The sequence below is a fragment of the Bos grunniens genome, chromosome 27 (genome assembly GCF_055505025.1).
Source record: "Bos grunniens cultivar Pamir isolate PY7600 chromosome 27, Bosgru_T2T1.0, whole genome shotgun sequence".
Lineage (NCBI taxonomy): Eukaryota > Metazoa > Chordata > Mammalia > Artiodactyla > Bovidae > Bos > Bos grunniens.
The window spans coordinates 3,906,218-3,927,204 of NC_141191.1; the positions used below are offsets into that span (position 1 = coordinate 3,906,218).

General features: G+C 41.2%; 1 protein-coding gene and 1 long non-coding RNA gene across 2 annotated transcripts in view; one reads left to right on the forward strand and one right to left on the reverse strand.

Moving 5' to 3' along the window:
• CSMD1 (CUB and Sushi multiple domains 1) overlaps window positions 1-20,987 on the reverse strand; it is a 2,074,203-nt gene that overhangs the window by 581,488 nt on the left and 1,471,728 nt on the right. The window lies entirely within an intron of this gene.
• Window positions 7,971-20,592, forward strand: LOC147343414 (uncharacterized). Its single transcript, XR_015156347.1, has 3 exons — window positions 7,971-8,604; window positions 10,116-10,507; window positions 18,609-20,592. It is a non-coding gene; the product is annotated as an uncharacterized LOC147343414 (long non-coding RNA).

The window sequence follows — 20,987 nt, forward strand, 5'->3', positions numbered from 1 at the left end:
CACGATACTGGATGCTTGGGGCTGGTGCACTGGGACGACCCAGAGGGATGGTACAGGGAGGGAGGAGGGAGGAGGGCTCAGGATGGGGAACACGTATACCCCTGTGGCGGATTCATGTTGATATATGGCAAAACCAATACAACATTGTAAAGTTAAAAAAAAATAAAGAATATAAAATAAGAAAAAAAGAAAAATATTTTGAACTGCATGAAAAGATAAATATGAACTTTATGGGATGCAGTTAAAGTAGTTCTAAGAGTGAAATCTATAGCACTGAACACCCACATTAGAAAAGAAAAAAGATCTTAAACCACAACTTCAATCTTAAGGAACTAGGAAAAGAAGAGCAAACTAATCCAACAGTAATCAGAATAAAGAAAGTAGCAAGAACAAAATCAGTGGAATATAAGAAAAATAAGCCTAATACAGAAACATTACTAAAACCAAATGTACTTTTTTTGAGAAGATCATTAACACTGACATATCCATAGACAAATAATCAGGTAAAATAGAAAAACACAATTACCAACATCAGCAGTTGGAAATTTACTATCCCTGTTGATTTAAAGATGATAAGGGAATATTATAAATAACTTTATGCCAATAAACTTGACAATTTAGATTAAACTGAAAAATTCCTTTAAATTTGAAAGATATAAATTATCAAATCTATTCATTTGAATTGAGATAGATAACTGGAATAGGTGTGCAGGTAGAAAAGAAGCTTGCTAAGTCACTTCAGTTGTGCCTGACTCTGTGCAACCCCATAGACGGCAGCCCACCAGGCTCCCCCGTCCCTGGGATTCTCCAGGCAAGAACACTGGAGTGGGTTGCCATTTCCTTCTCCAATGCATGAAAGTGAAAAGTGAAAGTGAAGTCGCTCAGTCATATCTTGACTCTTAGCGACCCCATAGACTGCAGCCCACCAGGCTCCTCCATCCATGGGATTTTCCAGGCAAGAGTATCAGAGTAGGGTGCCATTGCCTTCTCTGAGAAAAGAAGCTTAAGTAGTAATAATTTTTTAAAAACTCATAAGAAAATTCTAACTACAGGTGGCTTCACTGATGAATTTCTCAAAAGCTTAATAAAGATGTATTACTGAATCTCACAAACTCTTCCAGGGTATTTCAGAGGATAGAATGTTTCCTAATTAATTTTATGAGAATAATATTATTACTCTGATAGCAAAATCAGACAAAGTCATTGCAAGAAAAGACGGTAGGCCAATATGTCTTGTGACCATAAGGGCTAAAAAAAAATAAATAAATAACTTAAAAATAGCAAATCCAACATTATATAACATGGATAAAACATCATGACCAAATAAAGATTATCTCAGAATGTAAAGCTGGTTTAATATTGAAAATCAATCAATGTAATTAATCGTGTTCACAACTAAACAAACAAAAAAGACCACCTCAGTAGATATAGAAAAGCTTTTACAAAATCCCACACCCATTCCTGTAAAAACTCCCAACACTTAAAGTAGGACACTTCCACAATTTGATAAAAAGGAATCTATGAAAAAATGTATAATTAATATCATTCTTACTGATGAAGTCAGAATGCTTTCCCTCTAAGATCAGGAATAAGACAAGAATGTCTCACTAATCTTATTCAGCCTTGTAATGTTGGTACTAGCCAGTTGCTCCAAGAAAGAAAAATAAATGAACTACATTCAGGTGGAAAAGAAAGAAAATAAAACCGTCTTTATTTGTAGTTTACAGGATCAACTAGGATGAAAGTCCTAGGAAATCTATAAAAATAAAGCTCCTAAAACTAGCTTATATTTCTGTATCAACACACACTATACACTCAAAAATGGCAAAAATAATATTTACATTGGTATTGTGAAATGAAAATATCTCTTGCCATATTAATAAGCAAGAAATGTCACAGCCATCACCAATTTCTGGCCTCCAAATGTGAAGGAGAGTTCATGTGATGGTCAGACTTCTGCTCTCTATGTTGCAAACCTGTATATAGCCCGACTTCCCCACTAGCCTCCTTAAAGCAGTATTCTTAGAGCTACTGAGATGCTGTCTCCTGGGCTCAGAGTCCTAAACATTCCCACCAAATAAAATAACTCTCTGCTTTCAGGTTGTGACCACATTTTTTAGCTGACAGCTTTGGCGATCAAAAGGAAGGATCCAGAGCATATTTTACTTTTCTGTCTGAACTCTACAAGAAACTGGAGCCATGGTACCAGCAGAGGCCCCTTGTACCCATCCGCTTTCTTGTGAGTTCAGGACAGCTTTTATTAAGTATCTCCTGGTCCTTGGATCTCCCATATTTGTTGAGATTCTGGATTTTTGGATGGTGGGGTATAGCAGGTATCTGCCCCTCCTTACAAAGGTGTTGGAAAGCGGGGTGGTGGGAAGACACCGGGAAATACACATCTAGAGTCTAGATAGTCGGTGGGGCTCAGGTGGAAGATACCTAGAGAATTTGCACCCATGGAGAGATATGGATGGGGGTAGGCTCACTTTTAACGAAAAATACCTGGGCTTGGTTGAAAGATCCTGAGGTGGCTCCATCATAGACGGAAATAAGGAATGGAGCTCATACTTGCAAGTACATAGCTAACTGGAAAAATTAAATCTTGCCCTAAATATTGAGGGGGCTCTTTGATGCATTATTGTTGTTATTCAGTCACTCAGTCAGGTCCAACTTTTTGTGACCCCAGGGACTGCAGCATGCCAGGCTTCCCTGTCCTTCACATCTCCTGGAACTTGCTCAAATTCATGTCCATTGACTTGGTGATGCCATTCATCCATCTCATCCTCTATTGTCCCCTTCTCCTCCTGCCTTCAATCTTTCCCAAGATCAGGGTCATTTCTAATAAGTTGACTCTTTGCATCAGGTGGCCAAAGTATTGGAGTTTCAGCTTTAGCATCATTCCTTCCAAAGAACACCCAGGGCTGATCTCCTTCAGAATGGACTGGTTGGATCTCCTTGCAGTCCAAGGGACTCTCAAGAGTCTTCTCCAGCACCACAGTTCAAAAGCATCAATTCTTCAGCACTCAGCCTTCTTTTTGGTCCAACTCTCACATTCATACCTGACTACTGGAAAAACTGTAGCTTTGAGTATGTGGATCTTTGTTGGCAAAGTAATGTCTCTGCTTTTTAATATGCTGTCTAGGTTTATAATAGCCTTTCTCCCAAGGAGCAAGTATCTTTTAAGTTCATGGCTGCAGTCACCATCTGTAGTGATTTTGGAGCCCAAGAAAATAAAGTCTGTCACTGTTACAGTTGTTTCTCAATCTATATGCCATGAGGTGATGTGTACTGCAGTTAAAAATTAAAAGCTGGCTTGGTAAAACCTTAAGCAAGGCCTTCTAAGGGCAAGCTTAGATTTCTCTGTGACTTTGGGATATAAATGTTCTATCTGATTTTCCTAGGTTGCTTTATTGTGCACTTGTTGCTCTCTGGCCTATAAGAGGTCTTTTAGCATTCTTAATCATCTTCATCACCATAGAGCTTTAATTTACTGGTGGCCAGATAATGGATCCTTTGAAAGTTAGAAAAACAAAAAAGTATTAAATCTAGAGTGCCCTTACTGCAAACAACTGTTTTGTTGATACCTATAAAACAAAGGTCAAATTAACCTAAGAACTTTTACTGGAATGAGAAAAACTGACTTAGGAAGCTTCATTGAATGCTTCTTCTCAATGGATCTTACAAAAACACTGTTGTTGTTTTTAAGTCTCTCAGTCGTGCCCAACTCCTTGCCCATGGACTGCAGCACACCAGGCTTCCTTATCCATCTCAAATTCCTGGAGCTTGCTCAAACTCATGTCCATTGAGTCGGTGATGCCATCCAACCATCTTATCCTCTGTTGTCCCCTTCTCCTCCTATTTCAATCCTTCCCAGCATCAAGGTCTTTTCTAATGAGTCAGCTCTTTGCATCAGGTGGCCAAAGTATTGGAGCTTCAGCTTCAGCATCAGTCTTTCCAATGAATATTCAGGCTTGATTTCCTTTAGGATTGACTGGTCTGATCTCCTTGCAATCCAAGGGACTCTCCAGAATCTTCTCCAACACCACAGCTCAAAAGCCTCAAATCTTTGGTGCTCAGCATTCTTTATGGCCCAACTCTCACATCCATACATGACTACTGCAAAAACCATAGCACTGACTAGATGGACCTTTGCAGGCAAAGTAATGACTCTGCTTTTTAACATGCTATCTAAGCTTGTCATAGCTTTTTTTTTTTCCCCACAAGAAGTAAGTGTCTTTTAATTTCATGGCTACAATCACTATCTGCCGTGATTTTGGAGACCCCAAAATAAAGTCTTTCACTGTTTCCATTGTTTTCCCATCTATTTGCCATGAAGTGATGGGACTGGATGCTATGATCTTAGTTTTTGAATGTTGAGTTTTAAGCCAGCTTTTTCTCTCTTCTCTTCCACTTTCATCAGGAGGCTCTTTAGTTCCTCTTCATTTTCTGCCATAAGGGTCATGTCATATGTGTATCTGAGGTTATTGATATTTCTCCTGGCGATCTTGATTCCAGCTTGTGCTTCATACAGCCTGGCGTTTCACATGATGTACTCTGAATATAAGTTAAATAACCAGGGTGACAATATACAGCCTTGATGTACTCCTTTTCCAATTTGGAACCAGTCCGTTATTCCATGTCCCATTCTAACTGTTTTTTCTTGACCTGCATACAGACTTCTCAGGAGGCAGGCAAAATGGCCTGGTATTCCCATCTCTTGAAGAATTTTCCAGTTTGTTGTGATCCACACAAAGTCTTCAGCATAGTCAGTGAAGCAGAAGAAGATATTTTTCTGGAATTCTCTTACTTTTCTATGATCCAACGGATGTTGGTAACTTGACCTTTGGTCCCTCTAAAGACATAAATTCAGTCTTTTCTAAATTCAGCTTGAACATGTGGAAGTTCTTGATTCAGGTACTGTTGAAGCGTAGTTTGGAGAATTTTGAACATTACTTTGCTAGTGTGTGAGATGAGTGCAATTGTGTGGTAGTTTGAATAATTTTAGTATTGCCTTTCCTTGGGACTTGAATGAAAACTGACCTTTTCCAGTCCTGTGGCAGCTGCTACATTTCCCAAATTTGCTGGCATGCTGAGCAAAGCACTTAATCAGCATCATCTTTTATAATCTGAAATAGCTCAGCTGGAATTCTGTAGTGATGCTTTCTAAGGCCCACTTGACTTCACATTCCAGGATGTATCATGGTTATCCAGGTCATTAAGATCATTTCTGTATATTTCTTTTGTGTATTATTGCCACATCTTCTTATTATCTTCTGCTTCTGTTAGGTCCGTACCGTTTCTGTCCTTTATTGTGCCCATCTTTGCATGAAGTGTTCCCTTGGTATCTGTAATTTTCTTGAAGAGATCTTTTTTTCCCATTCTATTGTTTCCTTGTATTTCTTTGCACCAATCACTTAGGAAGACTCTCTGATCTCTCCTTGCTATTCTTTGGAATTCTGCATTCAGATCGGTATATCTTTCCTTTCCCCCTTTGACTTTCACTTCCCTTCTTTTCTCATCCATTTGTAAGGCCTTCTCAGACAACCAGTTTGCCTTTTGGGGCTTATTTTTCTTGGGGATGGTTTTGATCACTGCCTCCCGTACAATGTTATGAACCTCTGTCCTTATTTCTTCAGGCATTCTGTTTATCAGATCTAATCCTTTTAATCTCTTTGTCACTTCCACTGTATAATTGTCAGGGATTTGATATAGGTCATACCTGAATGGCCTAGTGGTTTTGCCTATTTTTTTTCAGTGTAAGTCTGAATTTGGCAATAAGGAGCTCGTGATCTGAGCCACAGTCAGCTCCTGGTCTTGTTTTTGCTGACTCTATAGAGCTTCTCCATCTTCAGCTGCAAAGAATATAATCAATCTGATTTCAGTATTGATCATATGGTGATGTCTATGTGTAGAGTCTTCTCTTGTGTTGTTGGAAGAGGGTGTTTGCTATGACCAGTGTGTTCTCTTGGCAAAACTATCTTAGCTTTTGTTCAGTTTCATTTTGTACTCCAAGGCCAAACTTGCCTGTTACTCCAGGTATCTCTTGACTTCTTACCTTTGGATTCCAACCCCCTATGAAAAAAAGGACATTTTTTTTTTGGTTTTTGTTCTAGAAGGTCTGGCATGTCTTCAAAGAACCATTCAACTTCAGCTTCTTCATCATTAGTGGTTGGGGCATAGACTTGGATTACTGTGATATTGAATGGTTTGCCTCAGAAATGAACAGAGATCATTCTGTTGTTTTTGAGACTGCACCCAAGTACTGCATCTCAGACTCTTTTGTTGATTGTGAGGGCTACTCCTTTTCTTCTAAGGGATTCTTGCCCACAGTAGTAGATATAATGGTCATCTGAACTAAATTCTCCCATTCTGGTCCTTTCTAGTTCACTGATTCCTAAAATGTCAGTGTTCACTCTTGCCATCTCCTGTTTGACCACTTTCAATTTACCCTGACTTATGTACCTAGTATTCCAGGTTCGTATGCAGCATTTCTCTTTACAGAGTCACACTTACTTCCACTAGCAGACACATCCACAGCTGGGCATTGTTTCCACTTGTGTTCAGCCTCTTCATTCCTTCTGGGCTAGTTTTTCGCTCTTCTCCAGCAGCATATTGGGCACCTACCTGCTGACCTGGGGAGTTCCTCTTCCCATGTCATATCTTTTTGACTTTTCATACAAATGCTAATTAGAACAATTAAGAATATCAACAAAAAAGTAGAGGGAAAAAGGTCTAATGATTATTTCAATGAGTTTTTTTTTTTTTTTTTTAAGTGAGTTACTTCAAATGAATAAAAAATTATTTGGATGGTTATTTAGAATGGGATTAATAAAATAGACATTTACATAATTAAATAAGATTTATTGTTACTATCCTACCTAAAGTTAATGGGCCAGAGGGAGCCCCTACTGGTACCCAACATTAAATGCTAAACAAGTCTGTTCTATTTACCCTAATTTTAAGGTATATACTTAAACGACTAGAAGAATTTATATTGTGATATCTCACCAGGGCTTCCCTGGTAGTTCAAATGGTGAAGAATCCACCTGCAATATGGGAGACCCAGGTTTGATCTCTGAGTCAGGAAGATCCCCTGGAGAAGGGAATGGCAACCCACTCCAGTATTCTTGCCTGGAGAATCCCATGGACAGAGGAGCTTGGTGGCCTACAGTCCATGGGGTTGCAAAGGACAAGACTGAGAGACTAACAAGTTCACTTTCATCTCATAGTTATTTGGGGACAGTTATGCCAAAGGGCCTGACTTCTTTGGCTCTACCCAGCTCTGGGGATCCCAGAGCCTTTTATATAAAAGTAGGTAAAATGGACAGGGACAAAAGAGAAAAGCCTTCTAAACTCTCCCCTAAGAGCAAAAGGTAGTGATTGGATCCTTATGAAAGCTAAAGTTAAATGTATAAAAGTTGATGGAATCTACATAAAGATATATAAATTGGCATGTTTAAATGGGCTTTATAGAAGGTGGTTACAGCTCTTATTTAATTATATTGTGGGATAAACAAGGCATGTAGATTGCCACTGAGGAAATATTAACTAAACGTACTGAGGAAGGTTCTATTCAACAATCAAGTTCATGGCGTTTGTGGAGCCTTCTAAAATCTTTTAAGCTAAGTGACTAAGAAATTTTTGTTTTTAAGGAAAAACTGCTTATATTAAGTTGAGGGACATGTAGGTGAGCCCTTTCTTCTTCCAGCTGAAGACCATGGCCTGCCAACGGTGGTTATTTTAAGTGTGCTCTCTTCATTTTCCCCTCAGTGACTCTCTTATGATCCCTTCCCTTTGTTGTTTCACTCCCTTCCCTCTTCTCAAAAAACAGTTGGAAACTTATGGACACCCAGGATGACTTTGTCTTATACCTCAATCACCTTTTCAGACCTGTCTCAGTTTTAAAGAAGCTACGTGAAAGAAACTGAATATTTTAAGAAAAATGAATATTAATATTATTAGGTAGGTAGAATAGGGAAAAGGAGTCCAAAATGGCGGTGGCTAAAAGACAAGGAAGGTCAAAGGAAGGTCCGAGGACCAGAGAGAAGACTTCAGGCAGAACAAACAGCACTCCTGGCTAAGCCCAATTTGCATAGGGCAGGCCCAGGTGGAGGAAAAAACATATAAAAGGAGGAGCTAAAGGGCTTTCTGACGGACTCTCTCTCCCGCGTGCGTGCGCTCTTTTCTTTCTCTCTCTCTCTCACTCTCTCTCTCTCCTGCTCTCTTCTAAATAAAATGGAGCTGTAACACTGATTTACCTAAGAGCTGTAGCACGGTTTGTCCAAGAGAGCTGTGACGCGCCGAGGGCTTTAATTTCCGTCGCTCCAAATCTTTGTTGTGATGAGACAAAGAACCGAGGAACATACACTCACGTGACATCTATGGTGCCGTGACTTGGATATAACCTGGCTGAAACAACCTTTGCGTGGAAGAGGCCAAGCACAACAGGAGCCCAACTCAGCGAAGCTCCCAGGCTAGAAGCGGAAGGTGAAGAAACCCAGCGCAGGGGAAGGCCCACTGTGCTGGAAACCAGGACAGTGAAAAATGAACTCAGCAGAAAGCTAACGCGGCCCAGTCTCAGATTCCAGAAGACCTCCAGTTAAGGTAAGAGGTCCTCGCTCCTATGGCTGGAGGGACCTTTACAATCTCTCGTTTCTTATTTCCTCAAACCTCCCGTGAACAGGTGGGCGGCAGGGGCACAGTTGAGGGACTCTGGAGAGGCTACTACTCAGCATGTCCCAAAGGCGCTATCTGCTGAGCCCCAGTAGCTGTTACACAAGCCAGTGGGGGTTCTTCTGTTCTTTCTCTTCTCTGTGCCAAGGGTCAGACCAATGAAACTGTGAGCACCGGTCAGATATTTAGCAAATTTTCCGGCGAGCTATGAAGGGGATTCCTTGGCATGTTTTTCCCACTGCTTTTTCCTCCTGTCCTTTAGCTCTCTCCCGGGACTCAAGCCTGGCCAAAACTAATGAAACTCAGGCTCTGATGTCTCATCGCAAAAATTCATTGAGAGACAAAGCGATAAGAGGTAGATGTGTTAGGATCCAGAGAAAAGCCACCCTTCAGGGTGTGAACTGTTGCTGAGGGCAAGTGCTGGGGCCATGGAATTAGGCCTGGCTAGGTTTTGTGAGGGGATGGAATTCATATGCTAATGAGTGAGAGGATCATCCCAGCCATTGGGGAACAACCCACTCCTCCCTCTTCTGACCCTGTGCCTTGGAGCTGTCTTGCCACCTCTGGGTGTATCTGTTGTCTTATAGATTGTGGATTAAGGTCTACTTGAATTTGACTTGTCATCTTGGACCCAATTGATTTTAATTGGTTTACATTATACCCTTGTGCTATGTCATTCTTTCAAAGGTTGTGCTCTGCCCCCTTCCCTCCTGTTTCATGCTCTTTTCCTGAGCCCAATCCAGATCCACAAGGCTACAATCTTCTGGAGAGACAACCAGAAAATAGCTGGCCTTGGGAGGGAAATACTCTATAATATCCAACCCCCTAATCCTACCCAACACTGGGCACACTGGAGATCTTGAGGACGCCCAAACTCCAGTCTGGGGGGTCCCAGGAGGTCATCATGCCTTGACCTGCCTAGGGATCGGTCTTTGAAAGGTTGTCATGCCTGAACCTGTCTGGGGATCCTCTAGTCCCAGGGGTCACAGGAGGTCGTCACACCTCGACCTGCCTGGGGATTCGATCTCTAGGAGGCTGTCACGCCTCAGCCTGCCTGGGGATCTGCACCCTGACCCGGGGACGCCTGGCTCTCAGGTTGCAACAGTTCCGGGTAGGATAAGCTTCAGAAAGACTCACCCCTAAGGAAGTCTACCTATGGAGACAGAAAGAAGCCTATTACTTGCGGGACTGTGCCCAGTCTCAGCAATAACTCAGGAGCCCAATGAGAACCCCATTGCCTTTCTGGAGAGGCTAAAAGAGGCACTCCAAAAGTTTACCAACCTGGACTTAGACTCTTACAAGGGACGGGTGATTTTAAAGGACAAATTCCTGTCCCAATGTTCATCAGATATCAGAATTAAGTTACAGCAGCTACCACAGCAGGACCCTGCTGCCTCTTTAGATGAGATGGTCCAGACAGCCACCAATACTTTTTATAACAGGGAACAGGAGAAGGAGGCCAAGGCCCAGGAGAAGGAGAGAAAGAAAGAGACAAGCCATGCCCAGATGCTGGCCGCCCTCCAGAGAAGCCCTATGGTAAACCCCGAGTCCTTGAGGGACAAGGCATGAGACAGATGCCTGATCTGTAGACAGGTGGGGCATTGGGCCAAAGAGTGTCCAAACCGTGACAAGTCTCCTAGAACGGCTTGCCACAAATACCATCAACTGGGACATTGGGCGGCACTCTGCCCTCGGGACCCAAGAGCCTCAAGGTCAAGCGCCAAGCCTACCCTCACGACGGTTCAAGAGGACTGAAGCAGCCCGCTCCAGCCAGCCCACCTGTCACAGATAACCATCATGGGGCAGGAGCCAAGGGTGCAACTGGATGTGGCAGGTAAGTCCGAGAATTTCTTGGTTGACACAGGGGCTACCTACTCTGTCTTGATCTCCTACTCCAGAGCCTTCTCTTCCCAAACCTGTACCATTTTGGGTGCTACAGGAAAAGCAACTACTAAAAGATTCACCTGAGCACTTCTTTGTTTCTGGGATGGACAAATATTTTCCCACCAGTTTCTGGTGGTCCCTGAGTGTCCTACCCCCTTATTGGGAAGAGATATACTCACTAAACTGGGGACCACCCTTGTGATGGGAAGTTTTTCAGCCCCTAGAGCTCTACAGCTCTTGGTTACTACTGAAGAACCCATTACACCTTCAATAGAGAGGAACCAAAAACTATGGGAAGACAAAATTAACCCCCAGGTGTGGGATCAGGGGATTCCTGGATGAGCCCACCAAGCTGAACTGGTCATCATTGTCCTCCGAGATCCCACTCGGTTTCCTAACTGGAAACAATATCCTCTCAAAAGAGAGGCTCGGGAGGGACTACAGCCTTTAATAAATAAATTCCTTGCTTGTGGGCTATTAGTAAAGAAAAAAAGAAGGAACCTGGCGAATGGTTCAAGATCTCCAGATTATAAATGAAGCTGTAGTCCCCCTCCATCCCACAGTACCCAATCCCTATGTAATCTTGCAAGAAATCCCACCCAATGCCAAGTGGTTTACAGTCTTGGATCTCAAATATGCATTTTTTTTTGCATACCACTGGCTAAAGAATCCCAATATCTTTTTGCCTTTGAGTGGGAGGCTCCAGGAGAAAAACACCAACAGATGACTTGGACAGTATTACCTCAGGGGTTCAGAGATAGCCCCCACCTGTTTGGACAGACCCTTACCCGGGATCTCCTAGATCTGGACCTGGGACCTAATAGGAAAATATTACAATATGTAGATGACCTACTAATCTGCTCTCCACATGAGAAAAGTGCCCAACAACATGCAATTCAGGTTCTAAACTTGGCAGAAAGGGGATATAAAGTCTCCCGTGCTAAGGCACAGATGGTCGAGACTAAGGTCACTCACCTGGGAGTTCAGATTACACATGGGTACAGGAGGCTGTCCTCTGATCGGGTACAAGGAATCCTCCACTTGCCCTTCTCCACGACTTGAAAACAATTGCAAGCTTTCCTGGGGCTAACTGGTTATTGTAGAATCTTGATACCCAACTATGGTCTAATTGCCCAGCCCTTATATGAAAGCTTAAAGGGACGAGATGATTCAATCCCACTGATGTGGGGAACTCCTCAAAAGGAGGCAGAGGCTACACTAAAACAGGCCTTAACTCAGGCACCTGCCTTGAGGTTGCCAGACCCAGAAAAAGCATTCCAACTTTATGTCCATGAAAGAGAGGGAATAGCCTTGGGAGTATTAACTCAAAGGTTGGGATCTGAGCCCCAGCCTGTAGCTTACTTATCCAAGAGGCTTGATCCAACTTCCCGAGGTTGGCCCCCCTGCCTTCAAAATCTTGCAGCTATTGCAATCATGATAGAAGATGCTTTAAAACTCTCCTTTGGAGGCAAACTATTTTTACCAGCCACCAAGTAAAACAACTCCTAAATGGGAGAGGCCATTTATGGATGTCTGATCAAAGAATCCTCAGATATCAAGTAATGCTGATGGAAAATCCAGGCCTCACTATATCCCCTTGTGAGGTTCTTAACCCAGCCACCCTCCTACCTACCCCCGAGGGCTCTCTCCCCTTTCACTCTTGTCTAGAAACCTTGGACCACTGGACAAAACCCCGAGAGGGATTGTCAGAAGATCCTCTGACCATTCCTGGGGAAATCTGGTACACTGATGGAAGCAGCTTTGTCTTGGATAGAAAAAGAAGAGCTGGGTATGCAGTAGTCTCCAATTTTGAGACCATAGAGGCTAAGCCTCTGCCACCAGGTCAACCAGCTACAACATGCAGTGCCAGTTCAACAAAGATACAAAACTACAGCTGACCACAGAAAATATCACACACCCTTGGACACCGCTATAAGGACTCTGAGGATTGAGACTAGCAAGAGGGGGAGGCCCAGTACCCCTAGCTGCCCCAGTTCAGCAGGAAGTAGCCAGAAAGACCTCGACGTTCCTATTCCCAAAGAATTGGGCCTCCCATCTCTTGAGGGGGGAATATTAGGTAGGTAGAATAGGGAAAAGGAGTCCAAAATGGCGGTGGCTAAAAGACAAGGAAGGTCAAAGGAAGGTCCGAGGACCAGAGTGAAGACTTCAGGCAGAACAAACAGCACTCCTGGCTAAGCTCAATTTGCATAGGGCAGGCCCAGGTGGAGGAAAAAACATATAAAAGGAGGAGCCAAAGCGCTTTCTGACGGACTCTCTCTCCTATGTGCGTGCTCTCTTTTCTTTCTCTCTCTCTCTCTCTCCTGCTATCTTCTAAATAAAATGGAGCTGTAACACTGATTTGCCTAAGAGCTTTAGCATGGTTTGTCCAAGACCCAAGAGCTGGGACACGCCAAGGGCTTTAATGTCCGTCCCTCCAAATCTTTGTTGTGACGAGACAAAGAACCGAGGAACATACACTTGCGTGACAATATCATTACAGTTTTATGCAACAGACACTGCCTACTGTAAATCCTTCTTGACAAGATGTACTGTACTAGGAGGATGAAGAAAGAAAATAACAGAAGAGACTTTTGGAAGCAGCGTGTGTGTTCCTCAAAAGTCAGAACAATTGCCTGGCGATAATGATTCATTCAATTCAGATTAGCTTTCTAAATGACTTAGACACAACTCTGCAAAATATGGATCTTCCCTGGAGCTCAGATGGTAAAGAATCAGCCTGTAATGCAGGATACCTGGGTTCAATCCCTGGGTTGGGAAGATCCCCTGGAGAAGGGAATGGCAACTCACTCCAGTATTCTTGCCTGGAGTATCCCATGGATAGAGGAGCTTGGCAGGCTATAGTTTGTGGGGCCAAAAAGAGTCAGACATGACTGAGTGACTAACACTCAATACTACTGAGGAAACCAATAGTTATCTGAGTTGTAGAAAATGCATAAACTGGAACTAACATGCAAGGGTTAATAAAATAAAAATAGCAATTTTGCTTTGGTTTAATTTATAAACTCAAAAAGGTCTTTGCTAAATGCCTTATACAAACCTATGCAAATGTGCTAAAATAAAACTCTAAAGTTATAAAAAATAGAACTTTGTAAACTAAATTTCAACTTTATTAAAAATCTTACCACTGATTGTAGCAACTTCAGGCGGCAAAACTGTCTTTGAAAAACTAAACTACTGTTTTTGTCTCAAAAATATCTAAACCAGAATATGAATACAGGCCGCAAGGACCTAAAAAGTGAAAGTGAAATTCATTCGGTCATGTCTGACTCTTCATGACCCCATGGACTATACAGTCCATGGAATTCTTCAGGCCAGAATACTGGAGTAGGTAGCCCTACCCTTCTCCAGGGGATCTTCCCAATCCAGGGATCCAACCCAGGACTCCCACATTGCAGGCAGATTCTTTACCAGCTGAGCTACCAGAGAAGCCAACAAGGACTTAGACTAAGTCCAATTAAGCAGGTAAGAACTGTAAGACCCGGAGGGGGGGGGCGGGGCGGGGAGGAGGGCGGGGAGTGGCAGTTTTAAATCTAAACTGCTGAAAATGTTCCCACAGCCAAACCTTATAGATAGTAAGCCTTAATCATCCGAGCAAGCAACTTTAAGGTAATCGAACTGTTTGTTAACTAGTAAGTTTATGTCAATATTGTAATACCTGGTTCATATCTAAGCTTTTAGTAAGCCACAAGATCTCTAGTTTGTTTATGTCTGTGTATACATTATATGTGTGCTCAATAAAGGACAGAAATGGTATAGACCTGGCAGAAGCAGAAGATATTAAGAAGAGGCGGCAAGAATACACAGAAGAACTGTACAAAAAAAGATCGTCACAACCCAGAAAATCAGAACAGTGTGATCACGCAGAACCATACATCCTGGAATGCAAAGTCAAGTAGGCCTTAGGAAGCATCACTACAAACAAAGCTGGTGGAGGTGACGGAATTCCAGTTGAGCTATTTCAAATCCTGAAAGATGATGCTGTGAAAGGGCTGCACTCAATATGCCAGCAAATTTGGAAAACTCAGCAGTGGCCACAGGAAGGACTAGAAAAGGTCAGTTTTCATTCCAATCCCAAAGAAAGGCAATGCCAAAGAATGCTCAAACTATTGCACAATTGCACTCATCTCACACGCTAGTAAAGTCATGCTCAAAATTCTCCAAGCCAGGTTTCAGCAATACGTGAACTGTGAACTTCCAGATGTTCAAGCTGGTTTTAGAAAAAGCAGAGGAACCAGAGATCAAATTGCCAACATCTGCTGGATGATAGAAAAGGCAAGAGAGTTCCAGAAAAACATCTACTTCTGCTTTATTGACTATGCCAAAGCCTTTGACTGTGTGGATCACAATAAACTGTGGACAATTCTGAAAGAGATGGGAATACCAGACCACCTGACCTGCCTCTTGAGAAATTTGCATGCAGTTCAGGAAGAAACAGTTACTACTGGATGTGGAACAACAGACTAGTTCCAAATAGGGAAAGGACTACATCAAGGCTGTATATTGTCACCCTGCTTATTTAACTTATATGCAGAGTACATCATGAGAAACGCTGGACTGGAAGAAGCACAGGCTGGAATCAAGATTGCCAGGAGAAATATCAATAACCTCAGATATGCAGATGACACCACCCTTATGGCAGAAAGTGAAGAGGAAATAAAGAGCCTCTTGATGAAAGTGAAAGAGGAGAGTGAAAAAAAGAAAGCTCAACCTTCAGAAAACTAAGATCATGGCATCTGGTCCCATCACTTCATGGCAAATAGATGGGAAAACAGTGGAAACAGTGACAGACTTTTTTTGGGGGGGCTCCCAAATCACTGCAGATGGTGACTGCAGCCATGGAATTAAAAGACGCTTACTCCATTGAAGAAAAGCTATGACCAAGCTAGACAGCATATTAAAAAGCAGAGACATTACTTTGGCAAAGAAGGTCCATCTAGTCAAGGCTATGGTTTTTCCAGTAGTCATGTATGGATGTGAGAGTTGGACTGTAAAGAAAACTGAGCACTGAACAACTGATGCTTTTGAACTGTGGTGTTGGAGAAGACTCTTGAGAGTCCCTTGGACTGCAAGGAGATCCAACTAGTCCATCCTAAAAGAAATCAGTCCTGAACATTTATTGGAAGGATTGATGTTGAAACTGAAACTCCAGTACTTTGGCCACCTGATACGAAGAACTGACTCATTTGAAAAAGCCTTGATGCTGGGAAAGATTGAAGGCAGGAGAAGGGAAGGACAGAGGATGAGATGGTTGGATAGCATCACCGACTCAATGGACATGAGTTTGGGTAAACTCTGGGAGCTGGTGATGGATAGGGAGGCCTGACATGCTGCAGTCCACGGGGTCACAAAGAGTCAGACACAACTGAGCAACTGAGCTGAACTGATACATTATACATGAGATAGCTCTACTTCTAAAAGTTATTAATAAAATTGTATTTATAAAGTTCTGCTCAGTCACTCAGTTGTATCTGACTCTTTGTGACCCCATGAACTGCAGCACACCAGCCTCCGTGTCCATCACCAACTCCCAGAGTCCCACCCAAACCCATGTCCATTGAGTCAGTGATGCCATCCAAACATCTCATCCTCTGTCATCCCCTTCTCCTGCCCTCAATCTTTCCCAGTATCAGGGTCTTTTCCAGTGAGTCAGCTGTTCACATCAGGTGGCCAAAGTACTGGAGTTTCAGCTTCAACATCAGTCCTTCCAATGAACATCCAGGACTGATTTCCTTTAGGAGGGACTGGTTGGATCTCCTTGCAGTCCAAGGGACTCTCAAGAGTCTTCTCCAACACCACAGTTCAAAAACATCAATTCTTTGGCACTCAGCTTTCTTTATAGTCCAACTCTCACATCCATTCATGACCACTGGAAAAACCATAGCCTTGACTAGATGGACCTTTGTTGACAAAGTAATGTCTGCTTTTTAATGTCTGCTTTTAAAAGTCATAACTTTCCATCCAAAGAGTAAGTGTCTTTTAATTTCATGACTGCAATCACCATCTGCAGTGATTTTGGAGCTCAAAAAAATAAAATCAGCCACTGTTTCCACTGTTTCCCCATCTATTTGCCATGAAGTAATGGGACTGGATGCCATGATCTTAGTTTTCTGAATGTTGAGATTTAAGCCAACTTTTCAGTCTTCTCTTTCATTTTCATCTAGAGGCACTTTAGTTCTTCTTCACTTTCTGCCATAAAGAGCCCTATTTAATTTAGTTTAAAGTGCTTATATTTAAATAAAATTGGACAAGATGACTTTCAGGTTCACATGAACTGGGAAATAATGTTAAGTTGATACTTGATATCAATGTTTAAGTTTGTTGACATAAATTAATATAGATGTCATTCAGAGTCATCAAAATTGAGTATAATAGTTTATTGTACCTAGGTTTAATAAAAAAGACCTTACTAATCTCGTGCAAGAAAATAACTGGACATGAAACTTCAAGGCAAATGTAAATTAGATAAAAGCTTTGGGATTAAGATTTTTAAGTAATCATATTTTAGAAAAAAAAATAAATGTCTAAAATGATCTTTCCAAATGTTTGGTAACTTAAGATTCTAAAGCTGTGCAAATTTAAGCTAAGTGATGAAAGTTTATTCATTTAAAAGATACTGACACATCAATTATTTTAAAAAATTAAGAGTATTTAAAATATTAATGAAAATATTGGTATCAATGTTTTAAGTAAAGAAGTTATGAGAAATGAAATTTTATTTTAGTTAAGAAAAAGAGCTGGTTAATTTCATTTAGATGAAAAATGAAAGACAAGCTGGATAAAAAAAGTCCATGAAAAATTATGAAGAGGAACTCTGAGGAAAAAATTTTATGCATAGTCATGATTAATTAAATTTAGATTGACTAAGCTAATACAAGACTCCGGATTTTATTTATGTTTAAGTGTTCCTTTTTATAACAGATTCTGTGAATTTCTGTGCCCTTAAATGATATATATTTATTTTCTTTGCGACCTTGGTTAAATGGACAGGTATTGCTTCAGTGACCTCTGATCCTTTTTTAAAACATCTTTTTGATATTTCTAACAAACTTCAAAAATATCAAATTCTAACTATGTTTTTTAGCCTCCAGCTGACTCTGGGATGGATGCTTCAAAGAAACATCTCTGAGAAATCTCAGAGATAAGCTAAGTTTATTTGGTATTTTTAATTCAAAAACATTGTCAAGTGATTGAATGTGAATTTTAGGTTGTAATGTATAGATAAATCATTAATATAGATTTTCCAAAATTTATATGCAATCCCTAACATTTGACATATGCTGATAAAATTTTGTGAGTTGTAAGTCTAGTGGTTATACTAAAATGTTATATGTTGCAGAATATCCAAGTTTCCTAAGTGCATTGTACTCAAATCTTTAAACATGCAGAACAGCCAAGGCAAAATTGGTAGGGAATCGGCTTTAGAAAGGGTGATTCCCACCTGGGGAATTCCTTCTGAACTACATAGTGACAGAGGGACCTATTTTGTTGATCAAATTGTTAAAGAAATTTGCAAAATCTGGCGGATGATGCAACATTTCCCCTGTGACTACAATTCCCAGTCTTCTGAGTTAGTGGAAAGGACAAATAGAACAATTAAAACTCAGTTGGCTAAATTACATGTGCTTATTCCTTCCATCAGTTCTCCTCAAGACAGATCCACTCCTTTGACAAATATCATTTGTCTCCCTTTGAAATTACTACAGGGAGACCAATTAGGTTACATAAAAGACTATATGATCCTATATTACTTAAGGGGGACATACTATATTATCGCAAGGGTTTAATCAAATTATTGACAAGTCATTCTAAACTTGTTTCTGAAGTTTATTATAGTGATTTATCCTCAGATGAAGATCAGACATCCCATGACTTACAACCAGGAGACTATGTATATTAAAAAAGACATCATTTAAAGGACTCCCCCACCCCAACCTAAATGGAACAGACGTTATCAGGTTTTTTTTGACTAGCTCATACACAGCAAAACTGAAGGGAATTGACTCTTAGATTCATATTTCCCACCTAAAAAGGGGTCCCGCACCAGACTCGTCTCTGGAGAGAACTGCTCACCTCACGCTCGCCTTAAAGGGACACTGATAATATGGAAACACCAACACCAGGAAGAGAAGACAAGATCAGAAGTAGACCGCTGGCCCAGGGCGCCAGACCTGACCCATATGATTGTTCATCATTGATTGTTCATCAAGAATAAGTTTTATTCTTGGTCTCTTGGACTCTTAGAAGTAAATAAAAAAAAAAATTTTTTTTTCTATCACTGCTGCTGCTGCTAAATTGCTTCAGTCGTGTCTGACTCTGTGCAACCCCATAGACGACAGCCCACCAGGCTCCCCCGTCCCTGGGATTCTCCAGGCAAGAACACTGGCATGATATTATTCAAATTTTAGAAATCAGTCAAATTGCTGGGTTTGTGGTCAGTTACCTACATCCAGTGCTTCTGGTTTACCTTGATGGGTTTCTCCCCTCCAAGGTTCTGATTGGATGGATCTAAAAAGTTTATTTTGGAAGAAAGGAATTACAGTGCTGTCTGGGCTACTACTGATATCACTAGATGGGACTCATTCACTTGGCCAATCAAACATACTTATTCTGACCCTGGCCATAAATATGAATTTTCCATTAAGGTTGCTAGAGCTCAATAAAAGCAACTGGCTAAATTCCAGGTGTTAAAAAAAAAAAAAAAAAAGGTAAACAGTTATGGGATGGATTTATTTGGCTAACACCAGGATATGGTTGTCTAAGCCTAAAGGCCCCCTATGCTGGAAACAATTAAATCATACGAAAAATAATCAACCTAATAACATTAGAAAACCCAGCTGTGTGTCTTATGAAATCTACCAAAGTACCATTTTTCTTAAAGCCAATGATTGATATGAAACCGATTGGATCAGAAGACCAGAAATATACTGACTGGCACCTAACAGGACTCAAAGGCTTTGTGGGTCCAATCTGTGACCCTGGTGGCTGGCTGGGAAGGCATACTTCAGGATTCCCTTTGGCTCAAGACCACTTACATACAAATTTAGATGTGACTCCAGCAAATTTACCATCAATACCATCTCAGTGGGCCAATAGACCTGTGTTTCACTGGTATGATCACTTAACTATTTTTGCACCTTCAGTAGAATTGGAAAATGTTATTTCTCACATTGAAGCCTTAACAAAACTCACTCAGTAGGCATTAAATGATAGCAACTAGGCTATTAGCCTACTAAATTCTGAGATCTCTATGATAAGAAAAACTGTCTTACAAAATCGTACAGTCCTTGATATCTTTACAGCATCTCAAGGGGGTACCTGTGCTATAATTCAAACTGAAGGTTGTGTTTACATACCAGATGGATCCCATAATGGGTGATGTTTTAAAAGATGATTTGGTTCTGAAAGCTCATGGCATAAATCCCTATGTGTAACTTTAATCACCTTATTAGCTGCATTATTTGTAATGTTTCTTTTATAAGATTGTTGTATTTTGTATTATATGATGTACAACCAAGAAATAGATCAGATTTATAACTTAGAATAATTGTAATAGTGTGATTCTAGTTATGGGAAGAGACAACAAGGGAAATATCTCCTGGATCCTATTAGTTAGAAGATAAAGGAATCTGAGAATCTTTTATTATTTCTCAATGGGCCTAATCCAGAAATTAACACTTAGAGTGACATTTCAATGAGGAGGTTCACTTGATCTGGGATGAACCTCCAAGTTTCCTGGGATTAAAAAAAAAAAAAAAAGTCATGAAATGTCTTGCAAATGTAGTGGAATTTATGACCATGGGGAGGGACTGTGAAATGAAAATATCTCCTGCCATATTAATAAACAAGACATGTCACAGCCATCACTGATTTCTGGCCTCCAAATGTGATTGAGGGTTCTCAAAACTGCAATCCAGAGGATGCTGCCACCCTACAACAGTGACTGTTGAGGGGCTGGGGAATGCAAGAAGCAAGATGAACAAGAAAACAAGATTGGCTCCAGACAGCTGAGGTGCATATTAGAGGAAGGAATTCAGTCAGCCCAGGGGCTTGGATCTTCCCATACAGAGAGTGCTAAATTCCTTAACTTGATCCCTGATCTTTAATGTTCAGTCTGCCTGCTCCCTTTGCTGCAAACTTGTATGTAGCTGGACTCCCCCTCCTGCCTCCTTGGAGCATTTTTCTCAGAACTACTGAAATTCTCTCTCCCAGTCTTGGAGTCCCAAACTTTCCCACCAAATAAAATAACTCTTTACTTTCAAGTTGTGACTATATTTTTTAATCAATAGTATGTGTTTTACTGGGGCTTCCCAGTGGTGCTAGTGGTAAAATACCTGCCTGCCTGTGCAGGAGATGTTTAAGAGACACGGGTTTGATCCCTGGGTTGGGAAGATTCCCCTGGAAGAGGGCAT